General features: G+C 36.5%; 1 pseudogene; it reads left to right on the plus strand.

Moving 5' to 3' along the window:
- Nucleotides 1-3,572: 3,572 nt before the first annotated feature.
- LOC131902241 (vomeronasal type-2 receptor 116-like) lies at nucleotides 3,573-20,314 on the plus strand (annotated as a pseudogene).
- The last annotated feature ends 3,454 nt before the right edge of the window (nucleotides 20,315-23,768 follow it).

The raw sequence follows: 23,768 nt of genomic DNA on the forward strand, positions 1-23,768 counted from the left end.
ACAAAATTATGTTCATGCTTTGTTTTGTGGATTTCTTGTTTGATTTTGGCACTTCTTTTTTCTTGTTTGTTTCTTTGCCTTGATTTTCAAGTTTCATTTGGAGGTTTATATTTTAATTTCATTTTTGTTTTTTAATATTTTGGAAAAATATAAAGAGAAAGTTAAATTTGTAGTGACATGAGGGATCTAGGAGGTGTTGGATGATATGAACCTTATTAGTTACATTATATATTTTTATTATTTAAAACAATGTTTTAAATGTACATATATTTTGATCATATTCTACTCCTCCCTCAAGTCCTTCCTTCTTCTCTTTGTATCCCTCCCATGTAACTTAAAGTTTTTTCTAAAAAAGCAAATGTGCAATATAACAACAAACTCCCTCAAAACCTAGGGAACAAAATAAAAACACACCCCCAAATTAACAAAGAAAAGAAAACCAAGCAAACAAACAAAAAACACCAAACTATAAGCAAATAAAAGCTTACAAATAATCTTTATGTAGTCCATTGTATGTTAGTCAATTATTCTTGAACAGGATAATGTCTGTCCTGGTGAGGTTGATATTCCCAACACCACTCAGTTGGATAAAACTGAGTTTTCCTCTCCCTACAGTTAGAAGTGACACTTTAGTTGCTACCTTTTACCCTAGCGAGTATGTTTCATGCATGCATTCATTCATTCATCCACTATTCCCTTTAAGAATATAAAATAAAATAAAATATAAGTTAAAACAAAACTAACACATTGATGTTGGAAAATACAAAACCATGAAAAGGAAAAAAGCTTAAGAGAAGGCACAAGAATCAGAGACCCACTCATTCATCCGTACAGGATTCACACAAAGACACTAAACTGGGAGCCATAACACAGATGCAGGGGACCTGGTGCTGATCCATGCAGGCCCTGTGAGTGTTATCAAAGTCTCTGAGTTCCTATGAGCTTTGGACTTGTTGCTCTAGAGGGCCTTGTTTTCTTGCCCTCCAACCATTCTAGCTCGTTCGTTCTTTTTGCCTCCGTTCTGTGAGGTGCCCTGAGCTCTGAAGGGAGAGATTTATTAAGTGCTGGTTGTTTCAAGAACTCTCACCTTCTGTGTAGTGTCTGACTGTGGATCTCTATATCCGTTCCCATCTGCTGCAGCTGAAGCTTGTCTGATGACAGTTGAAGAATGTGCTGATTTTAAGTACAACAGATTATCATTAGGAACATCTTATCATTAGTTTTTTTTCTTTTCATAAACCTGTATTACTTAATTTTATGTTATGTCTCTGGGTTATCTAGTCTCAAGGTCTTAATAATGCAAGCCCTGAATGGTATAGGTTCTATCTTGTGGGGTGTGCCTTAAGTCAAATCAGTTATAGGTTGGTTACTCCCACTAGCTTTTTGTTACTATTGCCCCAGCATGTCTTTCAGGCAGTACAGCATTGTATGTATAAGGTTTTTGGCTGGCTTGATGTTTACATTTCACTTACATCTTTCAGATTAGTTCACATACCAAATACACTGAAAAATGGGAGAAAAGACTCTATGTAGGAAATGGCTTGATGTCTCCATCTTCAATGAGTTGTGTTGGTGTTGCCTTTAGCAATGACCTTCCTGTCAGTATGTGGAGAGCAACCTTGTTTTGTTTTGATTTGATTTATTTTTGTTTCTGGATCCCTGTGGTAGAGTTGACCAACAACTCTATTAGATGTAACCCAATCTAGGTACTGTGCTTCATTTGGTGAAAAGAGATGGGCAGTTGGGACTCTGTGTACTGTAGTACTGGCAATTTCATTAAAATGCCTTCATGTATATGTAGATTTGAGGAAGTTTCAACTATAATAGGGTTCTACACTACTCTTCAAATGGCCCTTGATTTTAGATATTTCTCTCCATATTCTCTCCCAAAACCTCCTCTCCTCTTCCTTTCCCCACTTGATCCTCCCATTCTAGCCCTCCACCCTTAGCTATCCATACCTGTCTGTTCAATATCACTTTCCTAATGAGATCTAACTATTCACTCCTGTCCCTCATCCTATACATTATCATTGTGGTTCCATCATTTGTAGCTTTGTTATCAATGATTTCACAGCTAATATCCACATATAAACAAATACATGACATATTTCTCTTTCTGGTTTTACATTACCTAACTTGGCATGATTTATTTTTCTAATTACATCCATTTGCCTGCAAATTTCATGACATCACTATTTTATCAGCTGAGTAATACTCCATTGTGCAAATGTATCACATTTTCTTTATGTAGTCTTCTGTGGAGAAGATTCTATGCTGTATTTTTTAAATCTGAGTATTACAAATGGTGTAACAAGGAAAAGTGAATCAGTAGTAGGATGAAACATCCTTTGGATACATGCACAAGCATTGTTCAGTTATATCTTGAGGTAGATTGATTGCCATCTGCCAGACAAACTGCCACATTGATTTTCATAGTGTCTCTATGATTTAGCACTCCTACCAGCAATGTTAGAGTGTTCTTACTTCATTTTTTTTTTTTTTTGGTTTTTCGAGACAGGGTCTCTCTGTGTAGCTTTGTGCCTTTCCTGGAACTCACTCGGTAGCACAGGCTGCCCTCAAACTCACAGAATCCGCCTGGCTCTGCCTCCTGAGTGCTGGGATTAAAGGCGTGTGCCACCATTGCCCAGTCTTAATTCACATTCTTGCCAGCTCTGCTTCACAGGTGTTGTGGATCTTTGCCATTTTGACAGGTGTAAGGTGAAATGTCAGTGTAGATTGGATTTTTATTTACATTGTTGCTAATGATGTTGTACTTTTTAAAAAGAGTTTCTCAGCCATTTGAGTTTCATCCTTTGGAGTTTCCTGTTTAAGCCTGTAGCTCATATTTTTTGAGTTAATTGTTTTATTGATATGCATCTTCTTGAGAGCTTTAAAAATTCTGGTTATTGTTGTTCTATCTTACATGTAGTTGATGAAAGTATTTTCTCAGTTGTAGTCTACTGCATTGACTGAATGACATTGTTCTTTGCCATGCAGAACCGTCACAAACAGACAGATTGACAAAACAGCATTCAAGCAAGCATAGAACATATTCATTCAAAAGACAGCAAAGATACTACTTTTTATCATGAACATTTCTGGTCAAATTTCCTTTCTGTCCATAACAGGTCTGTCTAGGAAGAACTGTTCTTGACACAAAACTCATACATAATGTCTAATGTAATCCAAGTCAACTATTACAAATGGTAATCAGAGAATTGGTTTGGTAAACTTGGCCTGTTAGGAAATTTGCCAAAGAGAAATCATGTCCAATAACAAGGTTCTAATCATAAGGGATATGGAAAGGAATAATAATCATAGATGAAATTATTATCCCTTAATTGTCACCTAGACTTAGGACTCAGATGCAGAGCCCCAGGTCAGAGAGTGCTTAAGAACTCTCCAGGGTCAACAGTAGACTGAAAAGAAAAGTACTGAAAGAACTTTTCCTTAGGAGTAACTTTAATAATAAAAATAGACACATGGATGTGTTCATGCATAATTGATATGCGGGTTTCTTCCTGACTCTCCATGCTGCACTTTGCTCAGGCTCTCATCTCAGCTACATTACAAAGATGTTGTCTTTGATCTTTGTCTTCCTGGTCCTGAAGCCTCCTTTCCTTCTCTGCAGTTTGACTGACCCCGTGTGCTTTTTCAGAATGAAAGAAGAGAATAACCCAGGAGGAGATACAGAGGTTGATTGTTTCTTTTCCATTTATACAGAGCATGGAATCATGAAAAATGATTATTTCAGTGAGAATCTAGATAAGCAGTAAGTGCTTCTGTCATTTTTAGATTTTTGTTTATCATGGTAGATAATACATTCTCGGCTGCTGAGAGGTAGATCAATATTCTGTGTATTTTCTCTCTGTGTTACCCTCCCCTCTCTAGGACATAATCAAAATTTATTTCACGTTTACTGAAGATTGTTTTTCTACTTCTGAAGTATTAAGTGTTAGCGTGTTTGTATTTTTCAAGTTACAGATTCCAGGCAGAAAGTTGAGTGAATGATCCATGCTGTCAACTTTGCTTCTAGAGACAATCTTTTAATACAAGAGTTCCCAAATGGTGTCATGGAATGTCCCTCACAAACATAGTTCTAAGCACTGCTTTTAGTTTGTTTCATAGAGGCTACAATAAAGTTGTCTTTCTTTTGTCTTCTAGTGTTTTTGTTTTTTTTGTTAACATCATAAAATGCCCAATTCCTGCACAGGGGAACTTGGTATATCTGCCTTGACTTTTAGCTAGATATAATAAAAAGGGACTTATATTTTGTTCAAATAATCTATCAGTCATAATTTTACAACTGTTGTATTCAATGACTCCTGCAACTGAGATCAGGTGTGGAAGTACAATGTTTATTCATTAAGAGAATTTTATGCCATGCTTTCCTTTACATTCCTTCTCACATGCACAGTCACATTTTTGTTGAATTAACAATGTCAGGATTTTTCTCAAAGTTCTTGGTTAGAAACACATGTGGCATCCATTTAGAGTACTCCAGTAGACAAATTGTCCATTTGTTAGAATAGAGGGTGCCCCTGCAAGCAATGACTTCCCATGTCCCTTTCAAAGTGCTAGAATAAAGGTGTTGCTTGTGGTGCCTGCTAACAGTTGAGAGAGGAGTACTAAGGTTATAAATTCATCCAAATTTGCCCAGGTGAAGGCCATTTATTGAGTTCAAATAGTTAAGTCTCATTTTTGCTGTGTATTCTTTCATCTCTTAGTTTACTCCATATTTAAATCTCAATCTCCTCCTTCCCTAACTATATAAAATGATTTCATTTATTGTGAGCATGAGTGCTCTATAAAAACTTTGATTTATATGTTTGGCCATAATTTTCCTTTATCAATGAGGTTAGTCATTGAGATTTCAGCTGAAGAAATTCTTACAATGTCTCTTGGAGTTTGATAGGGAAAATGTCAAAAATAACATTCTAAATGCTTGGGTAAAACATATTTTAAGATGTGGCATTGTATATGTGTGATAATCATCACAGAGGAGTTATCAATTTTAGATAAAGGTTATATTCAGTTTTTGATAACATATCCTAATATGAAATTCAAAACAGATGAGAAAGTGTATGACTGTATTATATAATAGAGAAGTCTCAGAAAAAATGAAAAACTGCGGTAGATCTTAAGCAATATCCTATGTGTGGATCGTTCATCTGCTTACCAAAAATCTCCTTAGGTTTGAAGGAGAATGTGAAAAGAAGGGCAAATAATCATATAATAATTATAAAAGCAATATTTATGGTTATATGGAACATGGAATAGATGACCCAAACACCCAAATGATCAGATATAAATGAAGAAGAACAAATGACAATTTGAGTAGAATTTGAACAAAAAACTTCACCAACACCTATGTGATGTCTCGCATAAGCCTATGATTATCTCCACATAACAGGCAAGCTGTGCCCTGAAAGTTAAGGAGATGTTTTAATTCATTTCATTCACTTTCAAAATTCACCAGCTGATGAATCAGTATACTTCAGTTATGTGATCTCTTACTTGAAGATGATGAGGAATTTTGGTCTAAACTTCTGACAGTTGAAATCGCAGTATTTTTTTGCATTTATACTTACATATTTACATAACACAAGATAAGAGAGGTCCAGAGAAATGTTTTAATTTCTCCTAATTTATGAGTAATAAAGTAAATGGAAAGGAATGTTTGCCTTCTAGGCTCCATTGTTTGCATTTTTATCAATGCGAATAATCGATTAGTATAGAAACTGACTCATGGAGGCATAAATATGTCACATGTACAAATATGGTCCTGATAATTTCATTAAATTCATTCATATACATGCATATTCATTACAGACTGGGATTGTTGTATCTAAATTCATATTAAGCCTTTTTATTACATAGCAAACATGTTCCCAAATTAGTGTACATTTCTGTTCCTGTATTGTGACAAAAGAGCAGTGTATATTTTATGGCTAGTCAACACTATTTTCTCAGCAATATTTTGATGATTCTACCGTGATTAGAAACATGATATCACTGTTGATAAAGCAAATGAATTTACAGAAGTAAAAATTGGGATTACTAATGTACCTACATGGTATCTTGTATAATTGAATAAAGATATAATATCATACCATTGTGAATAAAATATGATTATCTGAATTATAGGCATGATGAAGGACTGTCAGCAAAACTAAGTATATATTAATCATCTAATATGAGATTCTTGTGTGGAAATAAATATTGGTATTTGAAGAGACATTCTGCCTATGTGTCCACTAGTAAAATCTTTTTTTAAGTAATTTTTTTATTCAGAAAATTTTTCTATTCATTTTACACATGAATCAAAGATCCCCTTCTTTCCTCCCCCTGCCCTCCCCCTCACAACCCATCCCCCAGTACCCCACACAAAGCATGGTCTTCCATGAGGAGCCATATCCAGTAGAGGCAAGTCCAAACCTCTCCCCCTGTCTCAAGTCTGCAAGAGGTATTCCTTCTTAGGCAGTGGACTCCAAAAACCTGTTCATGCACCAGGAATCAGAGCTAATCCCATTGCCAGGGGCCCTACATTAAGAACAAGCTATACACCTGTCTTGCCATACAGAGGGCACAGCCCAGTCCCGTGGTTTCCATCTGGCACAGTCCTGTATAGGTCCTGTGTATGTTGCCACAGGACCTTGGAGTTCTCATGTGCATCAGTCCTGTGCATAGAACGCCTTGTTTCCTTTATGTTTTCCATCTACTCTGGTTCTTAAAATCATTACATGTCTATTGCCATGGCGTTTCTTAAAGCCTGTGGGTGTGTATTTGATGGTGACACCACATTTAGAAGTGGTACAAGGTCTCTAACTCTTTCACATTGACCAGCTGTGCTTCTTGGTATTTCTTTATTATTAATTTTATTTTATAATTTAATTTAATTTTACATATCAGCCACAGATTCCCTTGTCCTGCCCCCTCCCACACAACCCCCACACCTCCACCCCAGCCCAACCCTATTCCCATCTTTTCCAGGGCAAAGACTCCCCTGGTGATTGAGTTCAACCTGGGAGATTCAGTCCAGGCAAGTCCAGTCCCCTCCTCCCAGGCTGAGCCAAGTGTCCCTGTATAAGCCCCAGGTTCCAAACAGCCAGCTCATGCACTGAGGACAGGTCCCGATCCCACTGTCTGGATGCCTCCCAAACAGATCAAGCTAATCAACTGTCTCACTTATCCAGAGGGCCTGATCCAATTGGGGGCTCCTCAGCTATTGGTTCATAGTTCATGTGTTTCCATTCATTTGGCTGTTTGTCCTTGTGCTTTTTCCAATCTTGGTCTCAACAATTCTCGTTCATACAAACCCTCTCTTTCTCGTCAATTGGACTGCTGGAGCTCCACCTGGGGCCTGGCCATGGATCTCTGCATCCGGTTCCCTCAGTCATTGGATGGGGTTTCTAGCATGACAATTAGGGTGTTTGGCCATCCTATCACCAGAGAAGGTCAGTTCGGGCTTTTTCTCACCCATTGCCAGTAGTCTACTGTGGAGGTATATTTGTGGATTTCTGGGGACCTCTCTAGCACTTTGCTTCTTCCTATTCTCATGATGTCTTCCTTTATCATGGTCTCTTACTTCTTGTTCTCCCTCTCTGTTTTTGATTCAGCTGGGATCTCCTGCTCCCCTAAGCTCTCATTCCCTCGACCCTTGCACTTCATTACCCCCACTCACATCCAGGTTGTTCATGTACATCTCATCCATTTCTCTGTCATTGGGCCATCCCTGTGTCTTTCTTAAGGTCCTGTTTTCTAGGTAGCCTCCCTGGAGTTGTGAACAGCAGTCTAGTCATCTTTGTTTTATATCTAGTATCCACCTATGAGTGAGTACATATCATGTTTGTCTTTCTGAGTCTGGGTTACCTCACTCAGGATGATTTTTTCTAGATCCATCCATTTGCCTGCAAACCTCATGATGTCATTGTTTTTCTCTGCTGAGTAGTACTCCATTGTGTATATGTACCACATTTTATTTATCCATTCTTCAGTTGAAGGGCATTTAGGTTGTTTCCAGGTTCTGGCTATTACAAACAATGCTGATATTCTATACACATACTGGAGGAAGAAACTTTTCTAATGATGTCTGAGCAAGAAACAGATCTATGAGTATAACAGAATGATGTTAGGAGTGATTTTATGGCTTTTTTTTACCTTTATTAGAACAGTAATCTTTGGTTTTCCCCTAGGTCCCTGTCCTTTCTATTGTCAGGTTATTGGCAAGCAGTGCAGTGTCAGACATGTATTTGGTCTCTTGGAATGGACCTAAACCAAATCATTTATTATTTGGTTACTCTCCTGAGCAGTAGTTAGCAAGCATAAATGCTCTAGGTAGGCACCAGCTTGATTTCTTCATCTTCACTCCACTGTGTAGGTGTCATCTTCAGCCATAGGGCCTCATCATCAGTTTATACAGAGGAGCCTATAGCCTTGGTAACAGCCTGTGATTTTGGAGGTTCCTTGTGGTGCCCCTTTGGCTAGCTATTGAAAAAACATAATCCATTCATTGTACTGGAAGCTTACTTTGGTGACAAGGTTGGTGTGTTGTCTCACCTTAATTTAGATTGCCTTCATAAATGTATATATTTTAGGAAGTTTATACTATTTTAAATTTCCCTACAATGAACATGAGTAAGAAAATGTCTCTATAGCAGTACTCAGAATCCTTTGGGTATATGACCAAGAGTGTTATACTGAAGATTTTTGTAAGCTAGACACAAGCTAAAGTCATCTGAGAAGAGGTAAACTCAGTTAAGGTACTATCTCTACAATATGGCTGTGGGCATGTCTGTGGGACATTTTCTTAAATAGTGATTGATGGGAGAGGGACCAGCCCACTGTGTGTTATCCTATCCCTGGGCTTGTGGTTGTGGTGTCTCTAAGAAAGCAGGCTGAGCAAACCATGAGAAGCAAGCCACTAACCAGCACCCCTCCATGGCCTCTTCAACAGCTCCTTTCTTCATGTTCTTGCTCTGATTGAGTTCCTGTCCTGATTTACTTCTATCATGAACAGGGATATAGAAGTGTAAAGCAAATACTCTTTCCTCTCTAACTTGAGTTTTGGTCATGGTGTTTCATTGCAGCATTAGAAACCTTAACTAAGACAGCTTGGACATCTGAATCTTGAAGTAGACATATACCAAGCTTCCTAAATAACTACTGCACTCATCTTTATAGTGCTGTACAAGTTTGTATTTCCAGCAGCAACTGATGAGTCTTCCCATTAGTATGCATTCTTGTTGCATGAACTATTATTGGATTGATGTTGGCCATTCTGAATATAATTGAAGAAAAATTCAAAGTTCATTTGATTTACAGTATCATGATGAGTAAGGATCTTTTCCTATTCTCTAGCCTGCCACACTATCTCAATGATAGGATACTTTGGCATACAAAATTTTTCACTATCATGAGTTCGTACTTACTTATTATTGTTTTGGTGCCTCTCCTATTAGTGTTCTTTTCAGAAAAAAAATTTGCCATCACAATGAATTCAAGACTATTCCACCAATTTTCTTTTTAAGAGATATAGCACACCTTGTCTTATGTTGACATCTTATATCAAATTTGAGTTGAGTTTTGTGACAGGTGATAGATATGGATAAATTTGTGTTCTTCTCCATGTAGCCAGCACCATTTGTTGAAGATGCTTTTTCTTTGCTACCATGTATTTCTGGCTCCATTAACAAAATGTAGATCTCCATATGTGTGTGGACTTTAGTCTGAGACTCCAATTCCATTCTGTTGATCAATATCTTTATTACTACAGCTATGTAGTACATTGTGAGACCTGAGTGATAGTCCCAGTGGAACTCAATTTTAGCAATGTGTATCCACCTCCAGTATACAATGACAAGGGTCTAGACAATGTGGCACAATTTCAAGAATTTTGAAAGAGATCATAGTAAGAATTAAAAGAATAAGACTCTGCCAAAAAATCTGACTCAAACATGAGCATTAGAAAATTGTAGAAAACATAAATGGTTTAATTAAGTCCATACCAGAATCACATAAGTTATGTCTAGTTACTTGAATAAGTACTTAGTCACAAAGCAATACAAAAAACATGGATGAAGCAATACCTGAAACACATAAACAACACAATGATATGCAATGTTATTGTTAAATAAGATCAAACTGTAGAAAACTATATCAAAACTTTTATATACAATTAAAATACCTTAAAGAAAAGAGAGTATCTAAAGGAAACATATAACACAGGACATTTCAGGACAAATATGATGCAACTTGAACTCAGAGCCAGGTGTGTAATACCAAGCTAAGTATATGGGTTGAAAGGCATCTGTACAACATAAGGGTTCATGTGAAGAGAAGGGAGCTCATTCCTCAATGGAAGCAGGTATAGTTATATCCAATCTTATATCACTCAATATTTCACATCCCCAAATACAAAACAAAAATGAGAAAGTATGTGAAGGGGAAGAAGGAATATAAGAATATTATGCTATTTACATTACCTATGAATCCCTAAGCCTTTTCAGAGCTATTGACATAGATAGATTTGGCTAATTGCTCTTCATCCCCTTAACAACATCATAACTGTGTTCAGTGCTATCTCTGTATAAATTACAGCATTCTAGATAACACATTATACCCATTTATTTTCCACAAATGTTAAATGTTAGAAGTATACAATGAAAGCATGAGCAGATTCAATGGTGGCCAGTACAATCTTTTCTAGTCCTTGAATGGCATGCATACAATTCTCAAAGTTTACAGAAAACAGGATGGAAGTGCAGGAAACTTCAAATTAACAGAATCAATCTCATTGGTATGATATTCACGCTCAAAAAAACTTGTTTAATGTTCCTCATATTCTCCCACAGATGTCACATCCACATACATCACAGTAATAGGACTTTTGTCACCATAGCAATAGGTTAAAAAAAAACCCAAGGATTCAGTATTGGTCTCATATTGAGTGTGATTTAAAATTATGTTCAGAACCTAATCTCTTACTATTAGTGTGCTCTGTTTTCAGGTTGACACTTAAGAACATCCACTTGATTTTCTCTCTTTATTTTGCCATGGAAGAAATCAATGGGAACCCTCATATTTTACCAAACATTTCTCTGCTAGTTAACATCAAATGTAACCTGGTTGAAAATGTGAGGATGTATGGTTTATCTGCAAAAAGAAGTGAAAAATTTCTTACCTACTATTGTAAAGATCAGAAAAAATATTTAATTGTACTTACAGGACCCACAGCGGTACTTTTTGAAATTCTTGGACCATTCCTGTACATGTCCAGAACTCCACATGTAAGTTGGTGTGGGTTGCTCTTAATGAAATACTGTCTCCTTCAAGCTGACTTTTTGAGTTTCAAAAAGTTAAAAAATAGAGAATGAATTTATAGCTATTCTGTTCCATTAGTAATAAATGCTCAGATACTTTCTGCAGAAAATGTAACAACTTTATTGCAAGTAGACATGAAAGAGAGTAGAAATGTTAAACATTTTAACAGAAAACTTAGTTTATCTGCAGTTTTTTGATAACCAGAAAAATTGGATATGATTTTAATAATGAGGTGAAAAATTCATACTTTCTAACAACCCCAGTATTTGCTGAGCACATTTAGGTCTTAGACCAAGCATTATTTATTCCATCTTCTTCATACTCTGCTCATGTTATTTGTTCTTCAGCTCTACTATGGCCATTTTCAACCTCTCCTGAGTGTCCATGAGCAATTTCCTTATCTCCATCAGATATCTCCCAAGGACACATCTTTACCACTAGCCATGGTGTCCCTAATGGTTCACTTCAGATGGAACTGGGTAGGAGTGATCATTTCAGATGAAGACCATGGAATTCAATTTCTTTCTGAATTGAGAGAGGAGATGCAAAGGAATGTTGTCTGTTTAGCATTTGTGAGTGCTATCACAAAAGGTGAATTTTCATACTCTAAAATGTTTCATATATATTATAACCAGATCTTAACATCATCAGCAAAAGTTGTGATTGTTTATGGAGACAAAGACTCTATTCTGCAAATGCACTTTATACTATGGAAATCTTTAGAAATTAGGAGAATCTGGGTCAGTATATCACAATTGGATAGGATCACAATTATAAGAGATTTTTTGCTTGACTCCTTCCATGGTACTCTCACTTTTTCACATCAGATTTCTGAGATGTCTGGTTTTAAACAATTTATGCAGACAGTGAACCCATCAAACTACAGTAATGAAATTTCATTTGCTACACTATGGTGGACTTATTTTAATTGTTCTTTGTCATTATCTCATTGTAAGAAACTGAAAAATTGTTCTAGCGAAACTTTGTTAAAATGGTTATATGGGCACCAGTTTGGAATGTCCATGAGTGATTCAAGTTATAACTTATACAATGCTGTGTATGCTGTAGCCTACTCACTCCATGAGATGCTTCTGCAACAAGTAGACATATGGTCAGAGAATGCTGAGAAAGGACTGATATTTGACTCCTGGCAGGTAATTATTCTGCATTGAAGGGCATGTATGCAATTGAGATGCCTTTTCTTTAAAGGATCCATAGTTTTCTAAATCCATGCAAGCTACAAACCTTTCTCCCAGATGCATATATTTCTGGACTCTATCATGGCATGGGATGAAGATCATTTTAATGTCATGAATTATGATACAGCTGATACTTGGCACATAAGTCAACATTTTAAAATCTAAGTGAAGAAATTTTGAGCTGGAGAGATGGCTCAGAGGTTAAGAGCACTGGCTGTTCTTCCAGAGGTCCTGAGTTCAATTCCCAGCAACCAAATGGTGGCTCACAACCATCTGTAATGAGATCTGGCTCCCTCTTCTGGCCTGAAGGGATACATGCAGGCAGAACACTATACATGTAAATAAATAAATCTTAAAAAAAAAAAAGAAATTTTGTCCAGAATAGTTCAAGCATGAAAATGAAGTAATTGTTTTAACATTTGGAAGAAATACATTTTTCATGAAATTCTTTAATGGCAACAAGAATATGCCTTTCATATGACCTAAAAGCTGCTAGTCATTTTTACAAATAGACTTCAAATAATATAAGTAGTACTGCCAAGTTTTGAACTATTTTAAGGAGCCCAATTCCCTAGATTTTTCTCAAATAACAGTGTTGCCTGGAAAAAATACAGAATGCATCTTTACTGTATAAGCATATAACTTAGATATGTGTGATTTAGAGTATCAACTCCAGTGATAAAATTTTAAACTTAAACTGTAGTGAAACTTTATGTCTATATGTAATTTCTTTTATTTACTACTGACTACTTCTAATAAAGTTACATTTTAGGAGAGGCAAATGAATAATACTGGAATTATATAATAAATATTTTCTGTCCTACTGTGTAGGTATAGTTGAAACTAAAATGACAAATGTGTTTTAGATGTTCTCTTTTCTGAAGAACATACAATTTGTAAATCCTGCTGGAGACCTAGTGAATATGAACCAGAAGACAAAACAGGATACAGAGTATGACATTTTGTATATCACAGATTTTAACTACCTCTTTGGACTCAAAGTGAAAATAGGAAAATTTTCTGGACATTCTCCAAATGATCAACAATTGTACATATCTGATGAAATGATAGAGTGGGCCACTGATTTTAGACAGGTAATTTGGTCTTAACTCAAATAATCTATGTGTAGCACAAATATTCTAAAATAGCATGCTTCATCATTGGGATAAAAGGTTTTGAGCTTTACTCATTTTGACTCACTTCCATTCTTCTATAGTTCTCTCTCTCTCTCTCTCTCTCTCTCTCTCTCTCTCTCTCTCTCTCTCTCTCTCTCTCTCCCTCTTTCTCTCTTTCTCCCCTGTATCTCTAGAATTGCATGCATGTTTTCCAATATGTAAATCACCATAAATTCATAATATTTATCTTAAAGACAATGAAATTTTACTTTATAATATTATACATGTGTTTAATAGAATTTTCAGTGGTCCCATGTTGTGAATCACTGCAGCTTTTGCAACTAATATTAAACTCTTTGTGTCTAAAATGTATTTTATTTTCCTCAGACTCCACCCTCCATATGCAGTCAGCCCTGCAGCCCTGGACACAGAAAATCCCCTCAGGAGGGAAAGGCTATCTGCTGTTTTGATTGTAACCCCTGTCCAGAAAATGAAATTTCCAACATGACAAGTAAGGATATGGTTTGTCAAAATAATCACCATATTATTTATTTTCTCCCATATTTGCATAGTTCTCAAAAGGGTTTTTGGGGAAACAAAAATACAAATTTCATTATGAATTTGAAAGCATCAGTAACATTGCTATTTGAAATACTACACTCTCTATCTTTTAACTACATTTTTTTCTGACTAGTCTAGAACCCATGAACATAATATTTTCTCTTGGATATTACATTAGATTAATAAAGATTATTACTGCAACTCATCTTCATCACAATATTCAGAATTCTTAATAAGTTGTAACTACTTCTCAGTTTATGTGAGAACTATATGCTATGCATCCTGTGTTCCCAGTACTGCCCAGGGTTTCTAACAATGACGGGATGTTGAGTGATAATCTACGATTTTTTAGAAATGCTCATTTTTGTATTGTGTGCTATAGTAGGTCAATGTTGTCATTTATAGTTTGTATTTGCAGTCCTACTCTATTTCACAGGTTAGTTTGGATGCCATCACTTTGAACTTTTAATTAAAGATTTTCTTATAATATTCATCACAAGTAATGCACAGATAGTTTTTGAATTAAGTAGCTGATAAAATCTACATTGATGTACAGAAACTTTGACAAAATATTTGGAGAAATTACCAATTGGAGGAAGGAATGAGGGGTAGGTCGGGGGTGGGTGGGAAGGTGGGGGTTGTGGAAGGAGGGATGAGAAGGGCATCTGTGGTTTTTTAGTAGAATGAATAATAATATTTAAAAAAAGAAAAAAGCTATGTTTTTCATAGTAGACCAGGTTCTGAAGGATGGAATTAATTACTGTTGTAGTGATGAGAAATAGCTAAATAATCAACTGGCATTTAAATTTAGAGCCAGACTAGCCTGTAAATACAATTAATCCTATATGATTTGAACATGAGTTTTGTTAAAAAATAGTACAAGGTTTTAAAACATTACACTAAAATTATAAACATATTTGACTATAAAAGTCAGTAACTAATGCAAGAAAATTATTCAATCACTTGAATGGAATAATGCATAAAGATTGTAGGGATGCAAATGATACTATCAAATATATATCAAATTCAAAAGTCAAATTTATTGACTTTTGTGTTTGTTGAATGCAAGGAAACTATACTCAGTTTTATTAAATTTCCCTTGCTTCTACTTATAAAAGCATGAGAGGAGTGGAGGAAAGGTGAAGCAGTGGGCAGAGCATATTACATCAGAGAAGAATATATTTTCAATAAAGACATATAAATACATAGTTCTTATACATAATTTAAAATAAATGCTAAAAATTGAAGCATATAAATACTTCTACTCACCAGGTTAGATGACATTGCTTAGCAAAATCAGAGAGGATTGAACAATTGAAACAGAATGTAAACTTTCTGATGGATAGACTCAGCACTGAAATGGTATCATCACTTTTTTGTTTGATCTTTGGAAAAAAATCAATTGAAAGAAAAGTGGATATACTGTGGTATTATTTACAAAAATTCAAATGGAAGGAAGTTCTCAGCCTCATCCAGTACTATCCTTCAAAATTATGCCCTTGAAGTATGGAATGTTATTTAGACTTGGATGTTTTCACAGTAAATACTGAAACCTTGGGAACACTAAACTATCAAATCCTATAAAAATTAGTAAAATTTGCAGATAATGTTCCCAACCAAAGACCAAACAATGAAACATAAAACTAAATGTGAGATATTTGAGATGTAGAGAATTTAGGTGTAAATTTGTTCATGTTGTTTGTGCTTACTTAGGCATTTTCAGTTCAGGCTACTTTATTTTTGCTTCTTTTCTTTTTTCTTATTTTTGAGATCATAACACAATTGCATAATTTTCCCTCCTCCATCTTCCTCCAAATTCTCCTATATATCCCTTCTTGCTCTCTTTCAAATTCATGGCCACTTTTCTCACTAAACGTTGGCATGTGCATATATTTTATGAATATACATATATACTTCTAAATACAAACTCTCCAGTAGTAAAATATTACTTGTCTGTATTCAGGATTAAGCATTTTGTTATCCAAAGACAATCAGTTGGTGTACCACAATCTGGAAAAGACATTTTCTCCCATGCTCAGTATTCCTTAGGTGCCTTTAGTTCTCTGAGTAGGGTTGAAGGCAGATTGTCTTTTCCCCATCTACTTTGCCATCTCTATTATTATCGTCCTTTTTCAACACATGTTTAGGTAGCCGTATTTGTGAGACTTTATGTCTGTAGCTTGTGACATTTCTATGAGACACCTACTTACATCAACCTTTCTGATCCCCTACTTCTTACAATCTTTCTGTAATCCTCTACTGAAATTTTCCTGAGACTTAATTGAGGGAGTATTACTATAGATTTATCCATTAGATTGACCTCCACAACTCAACATTTTCACTGGTGGTGATTTTTCTCTGTGGTCTCTATCTCAAAGATAAGTTCCTTGTTGAGGGGAGATGACTCTACTAATATGTGTGTAAGCAGATATTTTAAATATTGTTAGGAATTGTAATGGTTTAATAATGTGGTGGATATAGGTGTCTTCTAAGATATGGAATGGGTAAAGTTTCTATGTAAAAGGAGTCACATGAGGACACTTTTATGTGGGACCTAACTTGCTGCTAATTGCAGTGGGATAATCCTTTATTTTGTTTTATAATTTAACTTAATTTTACATATCAGCCATGGATTCCCTTGTTCTCCCCCTTCCCGCCCCCGCCCCACCTACCCGGTGTTCCACCCAGACCACCTTCCATTCCCATCTCCTCCAGGGCAAAGACTCCTATGGGGATTGAGTTCGATCTGGTAGATTCAGTCCAGGCAGGTCCAGTCCCCTCCTCCCAGGCTGAGCCAAGTGTCCCTGTATAAGCCCCAGGTAGCAAACAGCAAGCTCATGCACTAAGGACAGGTCCCGATCCCACTGCCTGGATGCCTCCCAAACAGATCAAGCTAATCAACTGTCTCACTTATCCAGAGGGCCTGATCCAGTTGGGGACTCCTCAGCTATTGGTTCATAGTTCATGTGTTTCCATCAGTTTGGCTATTTGTCCCTGTGCTTTATCCAACCTTGGTCTCAACAATTCTCGCTCATACAAACCCTCCTCTTTCTTGCCAATTGGACTGCTGGAGCTCCACCTGGGGCCTGGCCATGGATCTCTGCATCCGGTTCCCTCAGTCATTGGATGAGGTTTCTAGCACGACAATTAGGGTGTTTGGCCATCCTATCCCCAGAGTAGGTCAGTTCAGGCTCTCTCCTGACCATTGCCAGTATTCTATTGTGGAGGTATCTTTGTGGATTTCTGTGGACCTCTCTAGCAATTTGCGTCTTCCTATTCTCATGTGGTCTTCATTTCTCATGGTCTCTTATTCCTTGTTCTACCTCTCTGTTCTTGATCCAGCTGGGATCTCCCACTCCCCTAAGCTCTCATTCCCTCGAAACTTGCCCTTCATTACCCCCACTCACATCCAGGTTGTTCATGTAGATCTCATCCATTCCTCTGTCATTGGGCCATCCCTGTGTCTTTCTTGGGGTCCTGTTTTCTAGGTAGCTTCCCTAGAGCTGTGAGCGCAGTCTAGTCATCTTTGTTTTACATCTAGTATCCACCTATGAGTGAGTGCATACCATGTTTGTATTTCTGAGTCTGGGTTACGTCATTCAGGATGATTTTTTCTAGATCCATCCATTTGCCTGCAAACCTCATGATGTCATTGTTTTTCTCTGCTGAGTAGTACTCCATTGTGTATATGTACCACATTTTATTTATCCATTCTTCAGTTGAAGGGCATCTAGGTTGTTTCCAGGTTCTGGCTATTGCAAACAATGCTGATGTGAACATAGTTGAGCAAGTGCCCTTGTGGTGTGATTGAGCATTCCTTGGATATATGCCCAAGAGTGGTATAGCTGGATCTTGGGGGAGATGGATTCCCAATTTTCTAAGAAAGAGTCATATTGATTTCCAAAGTGGTTGTATGAGCTTGCATTCCCACCAGCAGTGGAGGAGAGTTCCCCAAGCTCCACATCGTCTCTAGCATAAGCTGTCTTCAATGTTTTTGATCTTAGCCATTCTGACAGGCTTAAGGTGGTATCTCAGAGTCATTTTGATTTGCATTTCCCTGATAATTAGGGATGTTGAGAAATTCCTTAAATGTCTTTCAGCCATTTGAGCTTCCTCTGTTGAGAATCCTGTTTAATTCTATAGCCCATTTCTTAATTGGACTGTTGGGCATTTTGATGTCTAATTTCTTGAGTTCTTTATATATTCTGTATATAAGCCCTCCATCAGATGTGGGGTTTGGTGAAGACCTTTTCCCATTCTGTAAGCTGTCTCTTTGCCCTGTTGACCATATCCTTTCTCTACAAAAGCTTCTCAGTTTCAAGAGGTCCCATTGATTGATTGTTTTTCTCAGTGTCTGTGCTACTGATATTATATTTAGGAAGTGATCTCCTATGTCAATGTGTTCAAGACTACTTCCTACTTTCTCTTTTATCAGATTCAGAGTAACTGGATTTAGGTTGAGGTCTTTGGTTTAATAAAACACTGATTGGGTAGGAGCAGGCAGGAAGTATAGGCAGGATAAGTATACAAGGGGAATTCCAGGAAGAGGAAGGCTGAGTCAGGAGATATCAGCCCACCGTCCAGGGAGCAGCATGTAATGGCCCACAGGTAAAAGCCACGAAACACTTAGCAACCTACAGGTTAATGAAAACTGGCTGAGTTTAAGTGTAACAGCTAGACAGTGGTAGACCTGAGCTATTGGCCAAGCCATTTTAATTAATTTAAGCCTTTTTGTTTTTACTTGGGTCTGAGTTGCTGCCAACCAGGCAGGATACAGGAAATCTTCAGCTACACCTGATAGATAGACAGATTATTATATTCAGTGAAGAAGCTAATTCTAAGTTCTTGTTTGATATAGCATGCAAAACTAAGAGTGACAACTGTTTTTTCATGAATGACTCAATCCAAGGTAGGTTACTGTGGCCACCTTAACATTATGTAAAAGCATATTATTTTTTTTTGAAGAATTCTAAAATGTTCTTATGTAAGTAAGATGACTATAAACAAAACCTTTCAATAAGGTGAAAGGCAATGGAAATTTAGAATCAAATCCTATGCAACAAACACATTTAATTTCCATATACCAAAAGAGGTAAATAAAATTTAGCTATGACTTCCTAATTCATTAATATAGATATCGTGTTTCATGAATACTAGGAAAAAATTAAATCTGAAAATGCATCCCTTTCTGTTTTAGACATGGATGATTGTATGAAGTGTCCAGATAATCAGTATGCCAACACAAAACGAACTCACTGCCTCAAAAAAGTTGTGACCTTTCTGACTTATGAAGATCCCTTGGGAATGTCTTTGGCTTGATTGGCTCTGTGTTTCTCTTCCCTTACAGCTGTTGTACTCACTATCTTTTTGAAGCATCAAGACACTCCCATAGTCAAGGCCAATAACCAAGTTCTCAGCTATGTCCTACTCATCTCCCTCATATTTTGTTTTCTCTGTCCCTTGCTCTATATTGGCCATCCACATATGGCCACATGTATCTTGCAGCAGACCTCATTTGCAATTTTCTTCACTATGGCAACATCTTCTGTTTTGGCTAAGACAATTACTGTAGTACTGGCATTCAAGGTCACTGTTCCAGATAAAAAGATGAGACGGTTCCTGGCATCAGGTGCACCTAACTTCATCATTCCCATCTGCACTGTATTCCAACTGATTATCTGTGGAATCTGGATGGGAACTTCTCCTCCTTTTATTGATACTGATGTACACACTGAACATGGCCATATTTTGATTGTCTGCAACAAGGGGTCAATTATTGCCTTCCACTGTGTCCTGGCATACTTGGGCTCCCTTGCCTTGGCAAGCTTCACTGTAGCTTTCCTGGCCAGAAATCTGCCTGACACATTCAATGAAGCCAAGTTCCTGACATTCAGCATGATGGTGTTCTGCAGTGTCTGGATCACCTTTCTTCCTGTCTACCAAAGCACCAAGGGCAAGGCTACAGTAGCTGTGGAGATTTTCTGTATCTTGGCCTCAAGTGCAGGGCTGCTTCTTTGCATCTTTGCTCCAAAATGCTACATTATTTTGTTCAAACCACAGATAAATTCTTTTCATAAGGTCAGGAAAGCACATTCTAAACATAAAAATATCCATTAAATTTAACTAACTTAATGCCTATTATAGATATGCCCATAAGAACGCAAGGCTCCTTTCTACTATCCAAATACTATATCAAAATATGAAGTATGCTCTTATGGAAAAATGTAGAAAATAATCTGTATTATAAAATTCAAACACAAGACCTGGACTTCATTCAGTTCAATTGGATATTATGATGTCATTTCTACACATGTAATTCTATTTCTTTAATTATTTATTATTGAATTGTGTGGTATCTGTCAATTTGCACTGAGCTTTATGCATTATTTCATTTGCTGTCAGTTTTCTATTACAAAATCTATGTTATTGTTACATTAAAAATATTACCAAGTTGAGAGTATAAACAAAAAAGATTTAATAGGGAAAATCCTTCATATTGATCTAGGACAGCAAAGAAAGATACAAAAAGATAATTTAATCATGTTCTATGTGAGGTTCTATCCCATAATATGGGATAATACAAATAATGATGCTAGGAGCTAACTAAGTGATATTTGATTTAATTTGAGGCCCGAACAATGGGAATATATTTCATGCCTTATATTATAATGATGTTCAAAATCTCATGGCTGAAGATGTGTAAGGGCCCATATTATAGTACTCTGTTGTTGGTTTGCCACATGATCATACTATCAAATTTCTTTCTAAATATATGTTTATGTCCAGAGACATAGGATAAACTCAACTTTAGTCATAGAAGCTTATTTATGTAATAGAAAGAAGCCAAGGGAGAAATGGATAATTGTGGTGGTATTGTGTTCCCCAAAATATTGTGCACCCTAATAAACTTTGAGGTCAGAGAACAGGACAGCCACAATATTAAACATAGAAGTTAGGCAGTGGTAGAACACGCCTTTAATGCTAGCATTCCAGAGGCAGAAATCCATGTGTTCAAGGATACAGCCAAGCATGGTGACTCATGCCTTTAATCCCAGAAAACATCCCAGAAGGCAAGCTTTAATCCCAGGGAGTGGTGGTAGAAAGCAGAAAGGTATATAAGACGTGAGGACCAGAAACTAGAAGCATTTGGCTGGTTAAACATTTGGCTGGTTAAGCTTTTAGGTTTTGAGCAGCACAGTTCAGTTGAGACCCATTCTGGATGAGGACTCAGAGGCCTCCAGTCTGGGAAAACAAGACCAGCTGAGGATCCAGCGAGGTGAGGTAGCTGTGGCTTGTTCTGGTTCTGTGATTTTCCAGTTTACCCCAATACCTGGCTCAGGTTTGATTTTATTAATAAGAATCTCTAAGATTCCTGCTACAGATAATGGTTTAAATTCCTGAGAATTCCAGACTAAGTGCTCTGACTTAAATAGGATGTCTAAACAAATTCTCTCATCATCATGCCTTAGGGAACATCTTGAGATAGGTGGCAGGAGGAATTAAGAGCTAATATTTAAGTGCTATGAAATACCATGTTTATAACATGATGTTGCTATTGTATTTCTGGTTACTTTTGGAAAACATTCCCCCCCAAAATAAGTACTTACTTCTTATCTATATTCTTAATGAAATATTCAATTTTCATATGACCATACACTGCATAAAGAGAAGAAAAAAGAAAAACTTCTTTATCTCCATCCCATGTTTTCTTCTCTTAATCTCCAAAAGCATGTGGGAACAGTCAAACTGAAGAACACAAAGGAAAGACTTGGGACAAAATAAAAATACCAAAGAGAACAGATTTATCATGTAAATAAGATGGGAGCTTTGGGTAAAATTGTAACAGGAAGAGTTACATAGAAAACCATTTGTCAACTATGCCTGTACACATACATGTGCCTCTTTTTATTACTGTAGTCACTAAGAAGTGCATTGATTTCTCCAATACTTTTCTTCCCAGCTTGCTGTTCTGTGGAGAAGTCTTAAGCATTCTCATTCCTCAGGCTCTGATTGTTTGTTCTCATGTCTAGGTGTAAGCAACAACTGGTAATTTAGTTTCAGGATCATTCTTTCTTCCACCTTCCACATTCCAGATGATTACATCATATCAGTGGACATGAAGGACCCAGACCAGATTCCTCTTGAGCATATTAGCTCATAAGTCTAATTCATCAAGCTACTTCTATGATCTGCATGTGAACTACTTGAAACAGATTCCATTAGACATTCCAAAGCAAGTTTCAGGTGGCAACATAAAAATCAACTTATCCTAGACAGAGTTTAGTATAGATTTACAGGTATTATGTTCATGAATGCCTAAAATATGCAACTTATTTGGTGTCTAGACACCAGAGAACATTTACACTCTCTGTCTTTCTGTTTCGTGCCTTGCATCCTCTCTCACACACACACCTGCATTAACAGTTAGTGCACAAAATTTCCCAAACTAGCATATATTAAATAAAGAACCATTCATCACTCTAAAACCAGAAATACCCATCAGTATCTCAATATCAAAGTAGACACTAACTTTCATATTACAGTTCTATTCATTACCTTTACCTCACTATCCATGGATAGACAGTTTGTGATCAGATATTCATATGTGTGCAACATTACTTTTTCCCATTATTTATTCTTGTATTTGAATAGTGTGCTACTTGAAATTGACTCCAATTTTTTTAATAAAGTCTCCATGACCAAATATTCAAATTAGAATGCAGCTGGGTTTCTTTCCTTTTACACTTTTGATATTGTTCTTTTTTTTCTTCATTTTACTTAAGAGCTTTTCCCCCCCACAACATGTATTTTTCAATCATGGTTTCTCCTGTTCCTAGATCTCCCAGTTCCTCTTCACCTCCTCTTCAGCCAGATCTAGATTCCTTCTGTCCCACATTAGACAACAATTAGGCTTTTAAGGCATAATAATATAATATAAATAAAATAAAATAAAAAGTAACACATCTGAATTGTATAAAATGAACAAACAGAAGGAAAAGATCTCAAGAGAAGGCAGAGAAATCAGAAACCACTCATTTTCAAACTCAGGAATCACACAAAAATACTAAATGGGAAGCTATACTATACATCCAGAGGAAATGTAGGTTAAAAGAGAATAAAAATGTATAGTTAAAGTAAAATAGAAAAAATATCCAAAAAGATAAAATTTAAACAAAGTTTGGAAATGCGTGACATGCCATTGTGAGAAAAAGGAACCTCCAAAGATGCCCTTGATTTTGGTTTCTGTTGTCTATCTCCTTCTGGACAAGCATTTCACATTTAAGAATAGTTTGTTTCACTGGTGAGACTCCCTTGGAGGGAACTAAATTTTCATTTCCAAATGATTATCATTTGGAGATTCTGTTTGGATTAGGCATGGTGGTATGTGTCCATTTTTTCTTCCAGCTCTAGGACCCCATCTAGTGCAGACCTGTCAAGTCACTGTTCATGATTACTCAGTTTCTGTGAGTTCATGTGAGCTTTGATTGTGTTGATTTAGAAGGTCTCAATTTTTTTTGTGTGTGTCCTCTATCCTTTCTGGCTCTTAAACCCTTTCTTCTCCCTCTTCTGC

This window comes from Peromyscus eremicus, chromosome 1 (assembly GCF_949786415.1).
Source record: "Peromyscus eremicus chromosome 1, PerEre_H2_v1, whole genome shotgun sequence".
NCBI lineage: Eukaryota > Metazoa > Chordata > Mammalia > Rodentia > Cricetidae > Peromyscus > Peromyscus eremicus.